The sequence below is a fragment of the Spea bombifrons genome, chromosome 13 (genome assembly GCF_027358695.1).
Source record: "Spea bombifrons isolate aSpeBom1 chromosome 13, aSpeBom1.2.pri, whole genome shotgun sequence".
Lineage (NCBI taxonomy): Eukaryota > Metazoa > Chordata > Amphibia > Anura > Pelobatidae > Spea > Spea bombifrons.
Window position 1 is genome coordinate 29,119,493 of NC_071099.1, and position 17,905 is coordinate 29,137,397.

A 17,905-nucleotide genomic window follows, 5' to 3' on the forward strand; every position below is an offset into this window, starting at 1 on the left:
CTATAACGTTTTAAAGCGCTGTTCCACCTAACCTGCTGAATAACCCACAAATTATACAAAGTACAAAAAGGAAAGCACACCCTAAGATTCATATAAATTCAGATTTTAGGGTGCTGTTGATATGACCCAAATGTACATACTACAGAGCAAGGAATCCGTGTACACCCAGGACACACCATTTAAAAACGCTTATCTGAAGCATAAATATGGGGGTTCCATCACACTATGTGGCCGTTTATTACTGAGCAATGTACCCCAATCTTGGCGAGGCCCTATCTCATCTCCGTGGTAAGCGATACAGCCATGTTCTCTTTAGTATTCATCTGTTACATAATTAAACATACTCTCTAATCCTACATACTTAATATTTGTGGCCCTGTAATTCATTATTAGCTAATGAGAGATGATCTGATTAGGCGCTTTGCCATTTTATTCTCACAATGCGAATTGTCACACTACTCGTTTGCACAGTAAAGACGATAGATTTCATGGGGAAGAAAAAATTAAACATAATGAAGCTTTCAGAGTATTAATTTAGTAGAGAAAATTGAACAGTGAAACCGGTCTTACAACCATCTTTCACTATATTAACATAATATGTACTTAAAGAAATATTACATGGATGAATTCATTAAAATGCGTTTCTCCGGAAAATATGTTTTGCTGAATTTAAATTACATTTAATTTGTCACTGTTTATTTGCATGTAAATCAGATATAAAATGCAGCGTTTATCTAGGAAATCAAGTGTAGACAATTTGAGTGAATCCTATTTATTACACTATTTCATAAATCCTTTTGTTTAGCTCTATATGTGGTTCTAGAAACGTCCATACACAACCCGGCATAACCATAACTAGAAACTCAATGTGTTTGTTCATTGAGAGAACTGGGAAGAGCAATGCCGGGGCTGTTTTCTCATGAGGGTCTCAGCATTAACCCCTTAATGACAAAGCCTGTACATGTACGGGCTCAAAATACATGGTTTTCAATTTGTTTAGGGATCGCCCATTGTCCTTAAGGGGTTAAACAGATTTTTTTCTTGTAATTCCACATATAACCACCAGGCTGTCTAGAATATCAAATCATTGACACAATGCCTGGATCCTTTGTGTGCTTTTGAGCAGGGATTGCCTTTACTTGGCAGCACTCCCCTAGAGTCCCTGTAGTTCTTGCAACCTCCAGGCTTTATGATCAGGTTGCATATATACATACCTTCCAAGCGTCCCTGTTTAGGAGGAACAGTCCCCTTTTCTCTACTAGCTGTTACGTCCCAAATCAGAATTTTGGCAGTTTTAATATGGGATATGTGCGTAGCGGAGAACTTTCTTAACTAGCTGATCTTGGAGTCTTCAAATATTTACCCCTTAAAAGTCCACAAGAAAGTTTCTACTGTAGTGACGCTCTAATGGAGATAAATGGCGTTCTTCTAATAACAACCTGTATGGAAACAGTCAGACATTAATCAGGAGCTAAAGATATTCTGGATCAAGCCATCTTTATACAAGCATGAATTTAATTTGTGAGACAAAAACATTTAATCAGACTTGAATATAAAGGAGTCAGATCCAGACTATCCCTGAGACTCTGCCCGTTCACAGAGACTTGGCTTAAAACATATAATTTTATTGCATTGCAAAAGAGGATCAGTTTTCGCAGTTTTTAGTATAGCTAAATTCTAGAAAAAAGGGTGTTTTTTGTTTAGGTATTGTAGTTGGAAAAGTAGACTTCTGTATTCACCTCCTTTACTGAAACCAGGGAGTGTAAGCAGAAAGCATGCTTTCTGCACATGCTCAGTAGCATTTCATTCAATAAGAGCTGAGCTGAAATCGGTGGGAGAAGCAGCAGCCAATCGCATGTATGCTAGCAAAACATCAGTGCTCAGATAGCATAGATGTGATTGGCTGCTGCTACTTCTATTGACTAGGATGGGCAAGCTACTGCGTGTGTGCAAGAAAGTTACTGACGAACGCTCCCTGTTTTCAGTGCAAGCAGCTGGGGGCGGAGTTCCATGAGACAAAAGAGTTCCCTTCTAACTTTAATAATAAAAGAATGCCTGCATTGATTCTCATGCAATAAAATGCATTGGAGCCCGTGCAAAATAGACTCCAATATACATCTTACTTGAAAACAGGACTGGAGCAGACTTTATTTTTACTATATTCAGAGGTTTCTCGAAAAAATATTATTTTAAAAATAGTGATCTTAGCCACACTAGTTCCAACACAACGTAATTCATTATCACAAGGGATATGTTAATACGCTTACTCAGCCAAAGAGAATGCACATATCCCTAGACAATAGCTTAAGCATGTGTTATACGTGTGTGGGAAGACTCACATATACTGTATCGGTATTTCATAATAAAAAAAAAGTGTGTACAATTGCAAATATCGCCTCTGTCTCCCGTCAATCTCCCATCAGGCAAAATGGCTCTCTCCGCAGTATGAAAATTCTGGTAACAACCAAGTGATCAGATCTGCATAAAATCCCAGCACGGAGGAGAGACAGATGCAGAACTGGAATGCATTCTATGTAAGCTGCCAATGATGTGAAGAACAGAGTGAATGCAGAACAGGGCAGAGGGACCAGCACAGAACGAAGGGAAAAAATAGAATGCAGCTCAATACAATGAGCACGGTGTCTAGCACTAAATCTTTACATTATTACAAGGTTCCTCTCTCAACTAAACTACTTCCTTATTTTTTTTTTCTTGTCGAATCCTTAGAATAGTCACACTTATCCATAAAATATACCAAGGATGTGGGTATCGCTAGTGAGATTTAAAACACTCGACTACGGAACCAGACCTCCAAAAGGAGCCAACAAGTCTGCAACTCACGTTGGTCACATAAAGGCTGCCTTATGTACATATAGAGAGGAGAAGCAACAAGGAGAAATCTGGAGTATCATATTTTTCTAAGGATTCCCATAAAACCATATCATAAATGATTAAGTAGCCCTTAATCTGGCTCTGGATTCCTGAGATTCCTCAAAGACCGACAAGGGGACAATAGGAGGCAAAAGCAATCGTGCTGAGCAGTAGCTGTACCCACATCATGTCTCCTACTCCACCTACTTTAGTAACCTTCACCCATTAATACCTGGCTTTATTCCAGTTTATGTCCTGGCCACAAAGCCTCTGATTTTATTAAAACAAATATATATATATATTTAGCAAAGGAGCTGTGTCTTCAGCCCTAGAATTGGAGATGTAGTGCTGGTGCTTTAACTACTCAGCTCTCCTGAAATCTCCCCTCTTTGTGATGGCACGGATTAGGTGTGAAATATGGAGTAAATGAATGCGTCCTTGGGTCCATCGTTGACCATGGGTATAAGAGCTATATGATGATATGACGACCAATATGGGCTGCTTCATAACAGAATCAATGGCAACACTAACATCAAACATGGATTATTTAATCAGAGGCGGTCAGGGTTTTACTCTACCCTTTAAATTTTGTGTTGCGTGCCGGACATGACAGCGGAAGAACAAATGTTTTTTTTTCACTAAATCAGAACTTTGTAGTGGGCTTCCAGGACTGTAGAGCTGGCCCTGAATGATGCATATTTCAACATACATTGGGAGAATTTTTATATAATCTCCCAATGTAAATTCACAAGGATTGACCTTTCATAATACACAGTGCAGTTGGCCAGATGAAACAATAATTATTGCTAATTCTTATTTTAGTGAATGGTGGCCTCCAGGAAGCCCGGCATGTGCAGTTCTCAGTGTGCAGCCTAAAAGATTCACCAAGTTAGGAAACCCACAAACTTTTTTAATGAAATAACACTGCCATCTGGTTTAAAGGAGGAAAGGCGTACCAATAAATACGAGAACAAGGTGATCCATGAAACAAATCTGCCTTGGGGAGAATAAATGCTAAAAATCTGCAATACTTTACAGTCATGTATAACTGTCCGAGCCAGTGCAATGTACAAAGTGGGTAAAAATGGAAAAGCTGGTTTCTGGGTCACTTGGTGGCCCATCACTTAAATCTAGGTATATGAGCATTGTACAAGTAACAGCAGAAACCTAAAATATATTTAACCTTAATATCTAGTTCTGATCATCTCTCTGATGACAAGGAAGAATAGACCAAATGAGAGTATGAGTATGAGAAGCTGGAGAAGTACCAGGACCTGAAAGAAGAACTGGAGAAGATGTGGAGAGCGAAGGCCAAAGTGGCCCCAGTGGTCATAGGAGCACCCAGGGCTGTGACTCCTAAGCTAGATAACCAAAGGATATAGTCAAATTTAGGTCTTAAATCACCAAAACATTTGTGATATATACCACATCACAAGTATAAAATGCAAACAAAAAGCTAAAAACAATAAACACAGGTACATTAATCTGAAATAAATACATTATTCAGTAGATAAAAAAAAACTAACCAAACCCTATTTTGTAGAGATATGCTAAATCCATTGAACATTCATTTTGGTCTCACATCTAACCCTATTCATTCTTGATTTCTACCCATATCATAAAACAAGATTTAGAAATTATTATTTTATATAGCACCATCATATAGCACAGCTCTGTACAATGGATAAACAGGACATAACAAGTAGTATATAACATAACAATGAAAAGGAGTCAAGGAGAGAGCCTCACTCAAATGATCTTACAATGTAATCTGAGGGAATTCGGTGAAAGTGCCACTGCGGACCGGCCACACTAGTATTGTCTGAAAGCAGGAGATGGACCAGGAAAGGTAAGCTAAAGCAAGACGGGAGAAAGGGCTTTAACGGGCAAGTAAAAAAACATGCAGTAAAAAAACAGATTCCATGACCAGAAACATTATCCGTTCCTAGGATAAGTCCAAACTTTCTTCCAAACTGCTCGGACCAACATGACATGGTAAGAATGGTCTTTACTATTGTTTAATCTCCATCACAAACATTCTGATGTGTGAAATAAACTCTCTATTAACACATCTGTGATAATGACTATAATGGAACATTAATAAATTATAAATTGTAAGGTGATATACAGGGAATCGTATATCCGATGAAGAGCCATTGTGCGACCTGATTAGCATAGCGTGCCTTGTACTTAAAGAGACAGTTGACATCCTCATTCACTGCCCTTGCCTGGTAGAGAGTCCGATTAGAATTTCATGCGATGTTGCTTTATTTGTTTTACAAACAAAGTATTCTGATGTATCCGGACATTTCAATAGAAAGCACAAAATTACTTTTAATTCCATCCACCTCTCAATGTCTACTATCTTGCTTTTCACAACTTTCTGACGTTGAGACACTGTAGTTAAAATTAAATGTACGATACCAATAATATGGACATCTACTGTAGGGTTGGTTCATGAAATTAACTTTTCGAAAAGTGTGGTGCCAGTTCTTTAGTGATCATAAGGTTACTGTCAGGACAACTGGAGGTGGAACCCAGGTCGCGGAGTAGAGACAGGTACAGGCTTAGCCGTAGCAAATCTAATGTAATACAGAATGCCAGCAGCACAGGAATATTCCAAGTTCCAAGGTTGAGATAAACGCCAATCCAGTACCAAGGCCAAAAGGTCAGGGTCATAGCTAAGCAAGCTTACTCCAAAGCCACAAACCAAGGGTTGGTAACAGGAACCAAACTGAATCTGGAATGCTAAATAGACAGCACAAGCCAACCAAGTAACCAAGCACTTAGTACCAGGAAGAACAAGCGGTTTATACTCTCTCTTATATACTGACATAAGCGTGTCAAGGTGATGTTGATGCCTAAAAATGTAAAACTATCGCGGTGACTGTTGGTGGGAACATGAAGATGACAACCATGGAGTCCAGACACACGTAAAAAATCCACAGGTATCTTGATAGGTACTTTATCCAGCCAGTGTTAGTCCTAATTGAACATACATTATCTGGACAAAAGTATTGGGATAATTGATCATTACACCAACAGGGAATGCTGGAGGGGACCTACCAAGACGTTTTGGGCAATGCTATGCTTCCAACTTTGTGAAACCAGTTTGGAGACAGCCCTTTTCTATTCCGGCATGACTGTGCCCCAAAACAAGAGCCGTAAAGACACCGTTGGATGAGTTTGGTGTGGAAGAACTTTACTGACTGCACGGAGCCCTGACCTCAAGCCCAACAAACACCTTTGGGATGAACTGGAACGGAGATTGTGATCTGGGCCTTCTCATCCAACATCAGTGCCTGACCTCACAAATCCTCTACTGGATGAATGGGCAAAATTCCCACAACTACATATTAATGTCTTTGTATTTAGGATTTGATGTCATAAAAGTCCCTGATGGTGTAATGGTCAGGTGCCCCAATACTTTTGTCCATATAGTGTATATACCGTATATACACCCAGCTCAGCAGTACCAAATATTTTCATAATGAAGATACACAAGGTAAGACAAGTCATTTTCTTTAGGTTGAAGGTCATCTGGTCTCTGGGTCACTTTCCTCTTTCTCCAGGTAGAGGAGAGTGCCATTTTGCCATACATACTCCCTGCCCACTATTCCTCCTACTCTGGGGTTAGCCCTAACCGCACGGACAGCTAGTCTCACATGGCAGAAAAGCCCTATCGCCCCCCAGGAAGCCAGTCCCTCAAAGACAGAGATCCAAGTAGCCTGTTGTTCAGATCTGCCCCTCAGGTTTGTGGTGCCCCTTTTGCCTTTGTAAGAAGAAAATAACTTTTCTACTCAGGGGCTGAATTTTCTAATGGAAAATGGAAATTTTCATACCCAGCTACAAAGATGCACTGAGCTCCTATGTCCCCCATATTGCTTCTAAACAAAATGGCAGCCCGGGCAAGAATACTTTTTTTGCCTCATTCCCAATTTATTTTTCTTAAATCTAAGTAGCGATACAATTAAACAAAACCATTGCGTGTTTACACAGTTAAGTTATGAACACATTTCTGCTTCGCTTCCAAACATTGATCATTTTAGGGCTGCAGAGCAGCATGATATATCCATGTGCTCAACCCATCCTGAAAGGAGGAACATTACCATCGAAAGAGGGGCAAAGGGAGTTTAGGCCCAATAAGGGGATCTGCTCAAAGGAGAGAAGCCTAGGGGCTGCCACCACTTTAGATCTGTCTCCCTAGGAGTAATATGCTTCATGTACCCGAGGCATGATGCCAAGAACGGCCCTGTCATTGGGTGCTTTATATGAAGCCAACCCTTCATACACGGTTGGTACCAGAACTGTAACTTGGGCACTCACTGCCCAGGGTAGGGTTGGCAATGCTACCATACCCTGACATCACATTCGAGAGGGGCACGGGGCCATTGGCACTCTTGCCCCATGGACAGGGAAGTCACTTCACGCATGTAACATGTTAACTCTAAACATGCAGGATGTACGGTAGGCATCCTTTATATGTGGGCATTCAGGTATCTAAAACACAGACCGCAGAGCACTACATGCATGTGTAAGATGGTCACACCTGGCCTGAAATGCATGATAAAGATTAGTGTGAATCCAACAGGAAAAAAAAGGAGCTCAAATATCCAGCAAGAACCCCCTGAGTCCTCCCTCCCCTTGTCTCTCACTCTGCACCCCCACAAGCCCCACTGTCCTCTCAGCCAATCACAGAGCTCAGCTCATACATGCAAATAGCAGCACAATGGAGTAAAGCACAACCACGCTGCAACCGCCCTTGAAACGACCACCACTTGTTTGACAAGCCGAACGCCAATCACGATTGCGCATATTCGGTGCCTGCCACCGAGACAGCCAGTGAGAATAGAGAGGAGGCGTTCCATAGCCATGTTAGGGTGTCCTTGCAGGGTGTCTTGTGCTAAACTTCACCAAATAATAGCTGTTTGTATTTTGGCTGCTGCAGTGGCCATTTTAGGTAAGTTCTCCCCTTAACTTTTAATTTGCTGCGTTTTCTGTTAGTCCGCATCCCCCCTGTGTGTGTCTGGCGGGCAAATAGCCCTTTCCGGGGCATCTCTTATGAATGAATCTGATTTTATTCCCCCTGCTTTTCCTCTCCTTCGCGTGTGGTGCACAGGGGGGTTCCTGCAAACGTGTCCATCTCCGGAGAGGCCGGCAGTATTTCATCCCTGTTTTTTTGCCCTCCCACTCCTCTCTTTCTTCATTTTTCCCTCGCAGTTTTTTTCCGTGTGTGTATATCGGGCTATCCCCCTCCGTTGCCCCTTTGGTTCTGCCCACTGCAATAAAGCGTGTGGGGTGGGCAGTACCAATTGAGAGAAGAAGGGGGGGGCAGGAGGAAACAAGGGCATGGAGGTGCATAGTTAGAGGGGAATAATGATATTTTAGTTTGTCAGTGACGTACTCTGGATTAGTAGGGGACACGAATGGTTATTTCGTAATCGGTATGTTGATTTGGACAGGGGTATTGTACCTGTGTGCTGTAGCACAGGTGAGATCCATATGCTTTTCAGGCCTGCAACATTGTTCCTGCTCACCGGGTACCTGTATCCTGAGGGGGCAGATAACCTGTATCCGGTGGCTGGGAAATGCAGAGATAACTTGCGTGTGGGTGCAGATGTTAATATGCCCTTTCTTTCCCCAAAATGGGCATCCTTGCCCCTCAGCAGGGGATATGAAAAGGTTGCTTTGTGTTGGTTATACCGGGCCCCTTCCTCCTGAACCATTTATCCCGCTGCACGGCTCGATGCCCAAGCGAACCTCATCCAAACCGCAACGTTCAAAACTTTCTCATACCTACAGATTGCTACGAATGACATAAATGTCATTCTTTGTGACATCATACGTTTGGGACCGCTGCATTCTTTACTTGGTTGTATGAAGACCACCTTCGCATTGTTATATTAAGGGTTGATGATTCTACTTTATTTGCTGGGTTACTTGATCCTTGTGCTTTTTAAATTATTTGTATGTCAAAACATCTGGTTACTCCATTGAGGTAGCATCGATCGGTAATGTTGCCAAGGTGACTAGACGGGTCTCAAGTTAGGTTTATTTGTAAATAAACTTTTTTTTACAAAAAAATGTTCATAAAGTATATTTAAATGTCCCGTTGCTCTTGGGTCGGTGTGATTATGCACTAGAGAATATTTCACTATATTTTTTATTTTATAAGGGATGAGATGAAAGGCAGATTGACCGACAGAGGAATGCTGCCAGGCCCATGTTAACTAAACAGGGAGTTCTAATTTAGGGCAACTTTCTAATCGCTGTAGACGCTCCACATCTTCTATTTCTGGCCTGAGTTTGCTGTGTGTTAATGCAAATTAGGATCAGCAACGGCATTTAAAGTAATTGAAAACCTTACCTTTCCCGGTCTTAAGGCTAGCTCTCTATCCGCAGGTTGTGGCTGCTGTCTCCTTGTTGACTTCCTGACATGTTACCCCTTTCTTTCTCCCACAAACAGCTTCACCTGCCGATTCTTATTTAATTTGCCCCTCCTCTGCCATGCAAATTGCTTTCTGTATGAATTTGTGGAAGACTATATGCACAGATGCTCACAAAACATTATCATCCTTCTATAGGATAAAAATAAAAAACCAGGAAGGACTAAGACGTCTGAATACGAATAGTTTGGAGGAAGGAGCGAGGGAGAGGATGTTATAGAAATGTTTAAATAAAGGGGTTTAAAAGTACAGGAAGGAAGTTTATTTCAGAGGAGGAGAGATGTTAGCACAAGAGTCAGAGGCTTAAATGTAATGAAAGGAAGTTTTACTTTACTGAAGGGGTGGTAGATAAGTGGAAAAGCTTCTCAGCAGAAGTGTTAGAGTGAGGGAATTTAAACATGGATGCGCTCCTGAATTTAACGCGCGACCCCCGTGGCTGATTAAGGCCTTAGCCTTTATATCAGGGAAAAAATCAAGCCAATTGGATGAGCCGAATGCTTCTTATCTGCAGTCAAATTCTGTGTTTGAAATAAAACTTTTAAGTTTTGCCATATTGCCGTATTGTCGAAGGATCTGTGTGAAACAATGTGACTCGCCCCTCGGTGACCACGTTGGCCTTGATTTCCACGATGTCATGTAAACCGCTGTCCTCCGGTATGCGTGGAGTATGAGCTCATAGAGGGAATCTGTTACTCGGCTACACGTCCACGTACCACAGGGCAGCATTTTACATGAGGTGGTCAGCGGAAACGTGTGTCATGGAAACAATGGTCCGCGTGATCACCATGGTTAAAGTCATACATTATTACAGTTAGAACATGGATTTGCCGCTCTACGTGTATAGTCTACATGTCTACATGTTTGTATGTTATGGTCACAACAGAAACCCCCAGATTTTCGGCGATGCTTTTGTCTACTATGCCTGTAGTTATTTACACCATTTTTTAACCACTTTTTCTCCATTCTGTATTTGACTCCATTGCTTCCCAAACTTTTAAAGTCTGGGGTCCACTTTCCAAGGGGTTGGACGCGTAAAAAATGTTAGTCCATTAAAAAAAAGTATTACCACAATAACCATTTCTCACATGTAAATGAAAGTAAAAGGTTTTATCCCTAGCATGCAAAAAATCTTGTATAACTGACACTTTTTGGGGGTTTTAAGAAATTTGGACTATTACTATTATACTACTGCTATTATATTGTAGTTCTGATGCACCTAGCTGTTACCTTATCGCTAGTGCTGTGATCTGATCTGTCTCTTTGTTCCTCTGAGGGGTCTTTACCAAACATTGGAAGCTCTATTTAATGTTTAAAAATACCCAAGGAGGCCTCGGTAACCCCCTGAACAACTTAAACTCTATAAAAACCTAATTTGGTCAAAAAGGTGAAACTTTCCAATAAAAAAAAAAAAAAAAAAAAAGTCATGTGATAATTCCGGCTACCTTGAAAGCTACTTGAGTTCAAAATTAAAGCACAAAGACTGATTAATTTATGTTTAATCTGGTTACAGTGCTTATACAAAAGTATTGGTTACAGAGGACACGCAAAAAACACATAGAAAACAGCATAAAGATAAACATAAAACTAGGGCTGCAACTAACGATTATTTTAATAATCGATTAGTTGGCCGATTATTTTTTCGATTAATCGGATAAAAAAAACAATATGCAAATTTTTCGTTTATTTAAAATAATTTTAAGAACTAGATGTTAAAAACAACTTGCATTGTGCCCCCACCCCTTTGCACTGTGCCCCCACCCCCACTCTGCCCTGCATCCCCACCCCCACTCTGCCCTGCACCCAGTCTCACACCCTGCCCTGCCCCCCCACCCCCACTCTGCCCTGCACCCAGTCTCACACCCTGCAATGCCTCTCTCTCTCTCTCTCTCTCTCTCTCTCTCTCTCTCTCTCTCTCTCTCTCTCTCTCTCTCTCTCTCTCTCTCTCTCTCTCTCTCTCTCTCTCTCTCTCTCTCTCTCTCTCTCTCTCTCTCTCTCTCCTCTCTCTCTCTCTCTCTCTCTCTCTCTCTCTCTCTCTCTCTCTCTCTCTCAGTAAAAGGAGCCTAGTGCTCCAACGACGAATCCATCACTCGATTAATCGATAACGGAAATCGTCGACAACGATTTCCGTTATCGATTTTATCGATTCGTTGTTTCAGCTCTACATAAAACACAGAAAATGTAACAAAATAAACATAATCCACGGGAATCTCTCGCTCTTACAGTCCCTCGTCCAGAAGTTTTACTCGCAGGTTCAAGGTCTTCTAGGAATGTCTTTGTCTCTAGGAGACCCCCGTTCGCTGTCACATGAAGAGGGGAGACGCTTCTAATGAGTTGGGTCGTAAAGCAAAACTCCTGTCTGAAACGTTAATATGTCATATTCTGTTTTTATGGTACCCTGTATGTTATAACTCGGGTGTGAGCACGTCCCCATGTTAGTATAAACGTACAGGTACCAAACGCTCCTTATCTACCTGTCCGCTAGGTCACCCATTGTTATTTCTTAGGCCCTGTTTAACCCCCTCCTGCCATCATTCTGGAGGTCTTCATGTTATGATTCTACTATGAAAACGTAACCGTATTTCTCAGATCGTAACTCTGAAGACGATGGCTGCTTCTTCCCCTGTGTGCCCGGTGCCCTGTAACATTTTATGACACCCGGTGTTTTTTGAAGGTGCCTGCTTGGATGCCCATCCTGACCCATCTGGCAAGCTTTCCAGGTAACATTTATGTCGTGATCTGGCCTAAGAAAAAGGTTACAATTTCTGGGATTCATGCAGGACCCTTACTATTCCATCAATGTGGGCACCTTGCATGGCACCTGAGAATTGCCCATGGATATCACAGAGTAGGTAACTGTACGGGATACGGAGTGGTGGCTACGTGGCTCCAAGGATTTGTCCAGCGCTGTTGAGGTTTAATGAATGACCTTCAGGAGAAAGCCTGCTAGGAAGTACTGAATATGTGATGTTTGGTACTCATTGAGACAATGGGGGGGGGGGCAACAAACTACTCAATGTCCATTTAAGTCGTAGAAAACATAAGAGTGGGGCCAGCATGTTTTAATTATATAGCATATTCTTCCCCCATCTCATGGTTTTTATTCTTTCGTATTTATTTACCATTTTTGCTTCCAAACGTCCTTTTATTACCTAAACATCTAGTTAAGCAACAGTTTCCTCTAGACACAGTGTTTTATACATCTATCATCCCAACATACACATAGAAAGGTTTTAGGTACTTTTTATAGCCTCCTCCTACTTTATAGGAGCTCCTAATTTCACTGATGTTGAAATTATTATTATTTATTTTTTTTTAAAGCTGAATTAGAATTGACACCGTGCTTTTATTCCTTGGCTGCCTTCTTGATCACCAGAAGAAAAGAGTTGAACTCTTTGAACTTGTTTAAAGGAGTGTAAAAATTGCTTTTTGGAGATAAACTTGTTACATGCTGGGGATAGTTTCAGTCATACAAAGTGACGTGACAGCCGCTCGGAGGCCCTTGAAGTGCGGTGCAGTCTATATGTGCGTAATAATGTTCAGAATTAGAACAGCGCGGTTTATTTATAAGTAGCGGTTGTGATAAAACAGGGGTCGCGAGATTTGGTTTGGATCTAGGAGCTGTGGTTTTTTTTATTTTTCTATTTTCATATATTTAAAGTTTCTGTTATGTATAAAATATTAATTGGAATTTTGAAGTATCTAACGATAAGATATCTGACCAAAAATATGTAATAAATGCTAAAAAAATGTTTTTAAAATAAATTAGAGAAAACATGAAAACATTACATTTTCTAGCAAATCAAGTTAGTAATTGATAAATAATTTGTAATTAACTTACACTTTAACACTCTAACGTCATACAGTAACAGGCACACACATGCTAAAATCATATGCTCAGTCACACGCTAACACCAAATGCTCATGCATGCTTCTGCTGTACACTAATATACACTCACACTCACACTGATGGCATACAGTAACACACGCAACACCATACACTCTAACACGCTAACACCACACGAGGTGACAGGAACAAATGGTAGCAGGGGTCGTCCGGACCCCCTAGAGACACGGGCCCTGTGGCAGCTGTGACCCCCGTAGTTACCCCACTGACCACAGTACAGCATTGTGTATATTCACAGCATTCCTGTTGTATTACACATAAGGCGGGATTTAAATATACGTATTTTCTTTAGCAGACAGCATTACATCCCTCCAGTGTATAGAACTGTAAAATGTAGTACGTGGAGGGCGTACCCTTTTTTACTTCAAAACTTTTCATTGAATTTTCAAGGAAGTTGTAGCTCACATCTATCGTATGTCGTCAAGACCCTCCCTATAACACACAAGATTCATTTTGTCCTAAAACAATTTCCGGATAACATTTGAAAGTAGACATTGCAATCCAAGCCTTACATTAGAATTAACTTGCAATATACATGCCACATGCAAAGGAACTCGGATGCAAAAGTTATGCTTAGAGCTCAAATTCTCCCTGTTTTGCTTCCTTGGTCCCCCCCAACCTTGAACTTGAGATAAGTGGAACTGAACCTTAGAACCCCCAAATGGAAACTCTTCGTTAATCCCTCTATATATGGCGGTGTAATCCCACCACCGGCCCTCGTGTGAAGCTCTAGCTGGCTTCCTGGACGACACCTGCATTGTTCTAGCAGACTCTAGCACCAGGGATGGTGTGCAGTCGTGCAGTTCCTTTGTGAAGCTCTTATCACAGATATCTTCACTAATAATTCTGTACGCTTACAGTGGGTTAAAAGTGCCTCTTGCTCGCTGCTTCGTTACGCCTGATGATGTCACTTCCAGTGGAACGTACGTGACGTCGTTTTACCTCCCTTATCGACTTTATTAAGGATCCTGATTTCCTGAAAGGGGTGTTTGTCTTAGAAACTGCAGCCCATAGTGAGTTTTAACATAGGGCGTATTTAGATATAGGCGTGATGGGGGTAGTAGTCCCTTGTGTATTAATATTGATTCATTATTTTAGTAAGAGTTTGTTAGTGAATCGCATCGTAGCTCTGTGCTCTCTGACAAAACAAGCTGACGTTTTACTTATCGCATTTCATATTTTATTATGTGCTAAAGAACAGTAATTTTTAATAAACTATGTAACAGATCTATATTAATTATGACAGTAATGCTGCCTGGGAGCGAAGGACGTAATTTACAATACGTGGCTTTGTTAGCGGTTTGGTGATTGCTGGGCTTCCAGGACACAGTGCTTTATTGTGGGGAGCCTTTCCTCACTCACCATCCCTTTGTAATAAGACCTGCTTCGGCTCCGTCCCGTGTAGAGGGAGAGCTGCAGAGAAATTCCCAGGTTATATACAGTGTGTGTATGTATAATATATATATATATATATATATATATATATAACAGGAAAAAAAACCATAAACTATACGTGTTGCCCAAGTATTCAAAGAAATAAAAAGATATATTAATAATACTTCCCCCGTTTACAGCTGCAGCCCAATTTAAGCACTCTCCAATGCCTTGCCAAAAATAGAAATATATATATATATATAAATATATATACCGGTTATGTATATGTACAGTTATTTTTTTTATTGTTACTGCTTATTCCCACACCGCCTTCAAGGGTCTTCCTTCACCTCAGTCTTAATCCATATACTTTCTGCCCTTGAGTTTCTGCACCCGGGTAAAGCCACGGATAATTCTCATTCTTGGCATCTTGGCTTTGTGCCTATGAGTGTGGAATCGGCACTTCAAACTCTGATTTTGAATAGAAACAAACTACAGAGAAAAAAACTGGAAGCTTCTCCATAGGGGCTGACGGTGTCCCTGTATAATATTTCAAATATTACTTTCAAAACAAGACTTTTTTTAAAACAAGAAACTCCAAAGAGAATTTATGATTTCCATTGTATTGTTATATAAGTCCCCGCCGCCCGGGAATAATGTGTCTGAGTCCCGTGTCTTGTACACACATCGCCCTCTCGTCCCCAAAGCTGAGGCTCACCCTTGGTGTTGACTGAAAGGTGGAAATTATCCAGATAGATTATCCTGCATCTATCAAAAACATCTGTTTTATACATGCGGTTGGTCATAATGCTACGAGTAACATTGTATATCTCAGTACACATGCAAAGCCTGCTGGCAGACAGGGGTTAATTTATTAAGGGGCTTTCAGAAGGGCTCACAAGATCATTCCTCAATTGTCATTTCAGGAGCTCATCTTCAGGAAAAGTCATGGTGCTAGAGATATTCTACTTGATTTGCCCAGGTCTGCCTTAGACCTCCCTACCCTGCTTCACGTTTTAGATTGCATTCTACAGGTACCTTGGCCTGATAATTGGTTCTTTTTCCCTTCATATATAAAGAACCATAATGTTTGTGGTGCACATGTTAACCGGACATACATGAATCAAGGTGCTTCTTTGCTGGGCCGTTTAATACCGTTGGCTCTTGTTCCTCATCTGTTACGGGTTTTCCGACTCTCGGCTGGGCTGGAGTACTGCTGCTCTCGCTCGGATAATTTATGGCCTTCTGGATATGATACCCTAGAAGAACATCCTCTGCTCAGACAGCTGAAGCTTGGACTTGGAGAGTAAAGGAGCTCTGCCACTCCTAGTTAATATCGTTTTCGGTGAAACACAAAGGGGTAACATTTAAGGCCGGCTGCACCATTTTTATCACTAGTATCAGATTAAATGTAAGTGTTTATATTATTCTGTTTATTATTTTATTTTATTACAGTTCTAGGTTTTGTATACCATTATCAGGAAGCGGCATATTACCTATTTGTACGTGTAGCTCTGTTTATCTTGGCTCGATCTATTAGACAAACACCCTGACATACAGCCAGCGGTAAACAGTGCAGTGCACTTACGTGAGAGTTGGACGGATGGGTCAGCTCCTTGACTACACGTTGTATAGTATACATTATGAAGAGCCAACCCCATTGAAGGGTAAATAGTGGTTAGTCCTGTGTAACATATAGTTAAATCAGTGATACTTCTTCAAACGCTCCTCACCCATTGAACTATACATTATACTGGGCCAGCTCAGACTTTCATGCTGGAAAAACCTTCCAGTGTTTGACCTTCATAGTAAATAGGGACGTGAGAGAGAAATGAATACATTCCAATTAATCACCCATCGTGATGCGTTCAACTAGTGAAAGTCTTTGGGGGGCCCAGTGTGGTGTTTGAGCAGGAAAGTCACCCAAAACATCACATGACTGACAGCAATGGCGGCGTCCAGGTCTGCAGGTAAAGGGAGTTTACTGGGACAAAATGAGATGAAACCCATTTCTACCAATGCTGGCCGACATTGCTGTATACAACACTGGGGTTTATGCTATTAGAACTATAATACATAACCCAGCAGGTAGGTTATAGAGGTGCCACCGCGGGTACAATGGTAATGGGACAATGAGAAAATAATTCAGGCGATAAGACTAGACAGTGAGGGCAGACAATACGCAGGTAAAACATTTTAACAGAACAGTTTACCTGTGAGCCCCTGACAACATTCATTCATTCATTCATTCTGGGCCCGATTACTTTCCTGAAGCATTGTGTCTGGGAAGCACACCAGTGTCTCGCACTCTTTACATCCTTACGCCCCAAACCTGTTTTATAAATGATCCCGGGATCCTGAAAACCACTGCTCTAAAGAGTAAAATCCAGCTTGCGTCTTAGGGCGATACTTTATTTCATTCATAAAAAAACCCTTTAACGGATTGTAGCGAGTGATAAGGCCCATTTGTCTGAAGTCTTCTCCCTTCCACAGATAAACATACACACGTTTTTCTTGACGATAATGTTGACCCTGGAACGAGTCCTTTGTGTTTGTAAATGTTTCTCAAAGCGCAACCTTTGCAAGATATCAAGTTTTTTTTTTTTAAATCTATTAAAACCGTTTTCTTAAATTTCGTGGAATTCATACTCGGTTCACCAGGGCCGTCCATTGTTTCTGGAGCGCAGTCTCCAAGTACATGATCTGTGTGTAATCTCCACGAGCAGGAAGAATCGGGAGAGCTTCTGTTTGGAAGGACGCGTAGTTTTCCCTTTTATTCTGTTTGCTTGCGTGCCATATTTTTGCAGACATCCCTGCGCTTCATTAATTGTCGGAGGATTCTTGGGCTAACGGTACCCATTTCCTTAATGGGAGGGGGCTTGGCGTGCGATAGTCCTAGGACTGGCGTTTCTAAATTTTGTTATAAAAGTGTTAAATTCAGCAGAGTAGCACCTTTTTAAACACCTGTCCTGATATGATTTCCATTTTTCCTCCCCAAACCTTAAAAAGGTTTGTAGAACAAACCTGCTACATCCAAAGGGGGACACGGAATTCTCAAAAGGGGAGAAATCGCTTAATGGCAAGAAATAACCATCCGAGTGCTGTGAACGGGACCGACCGCTAGAATGGCTGCTTCCAATGTAAGTTTTCTTTTATATTTTTAAACGCTATAATATAGATTTATTTAGTGTATTGGAGTAAAATAACCACGGAACGCACAAGAGATTTACAAAGCTGTACTTTATTATGGTTTCATCAGATGTAATATAGATCACGTTTAACTATCATTGGGGAAGATTTAGGTCAATAA

The 17,905-nt window shown here is 41.1% G+C and overlaps 1 protein-coding gene across 3 annotated transcripts in view; it reads left to right on the forward strand.

Moving 5' to 3' along the window:
• The first annotated feature begins 7,725 nt into the window (after positions 1-7,725).
• The window catches only part of CHD6 (chromodomain helicase DNA binding protein 6), a 57,683-nt gene continuing 47,503 nt past the window's right edge, over positions 7,726-17,905 (forward strand). For all 3 annotated transcript variants that reach the window (XM_053454161.1, XM_053454159.1, XM_053454163.1), the window contains exons 1-2: positions 7,726-7,831; positions 17,605-17,735. The gene's annotated coding sequence lies outside the window, so the exon portion shown is untranslated. The remainder of the gene's footprint in view (positions 7,832-17,604; positions 17,736-17,905) is intronic.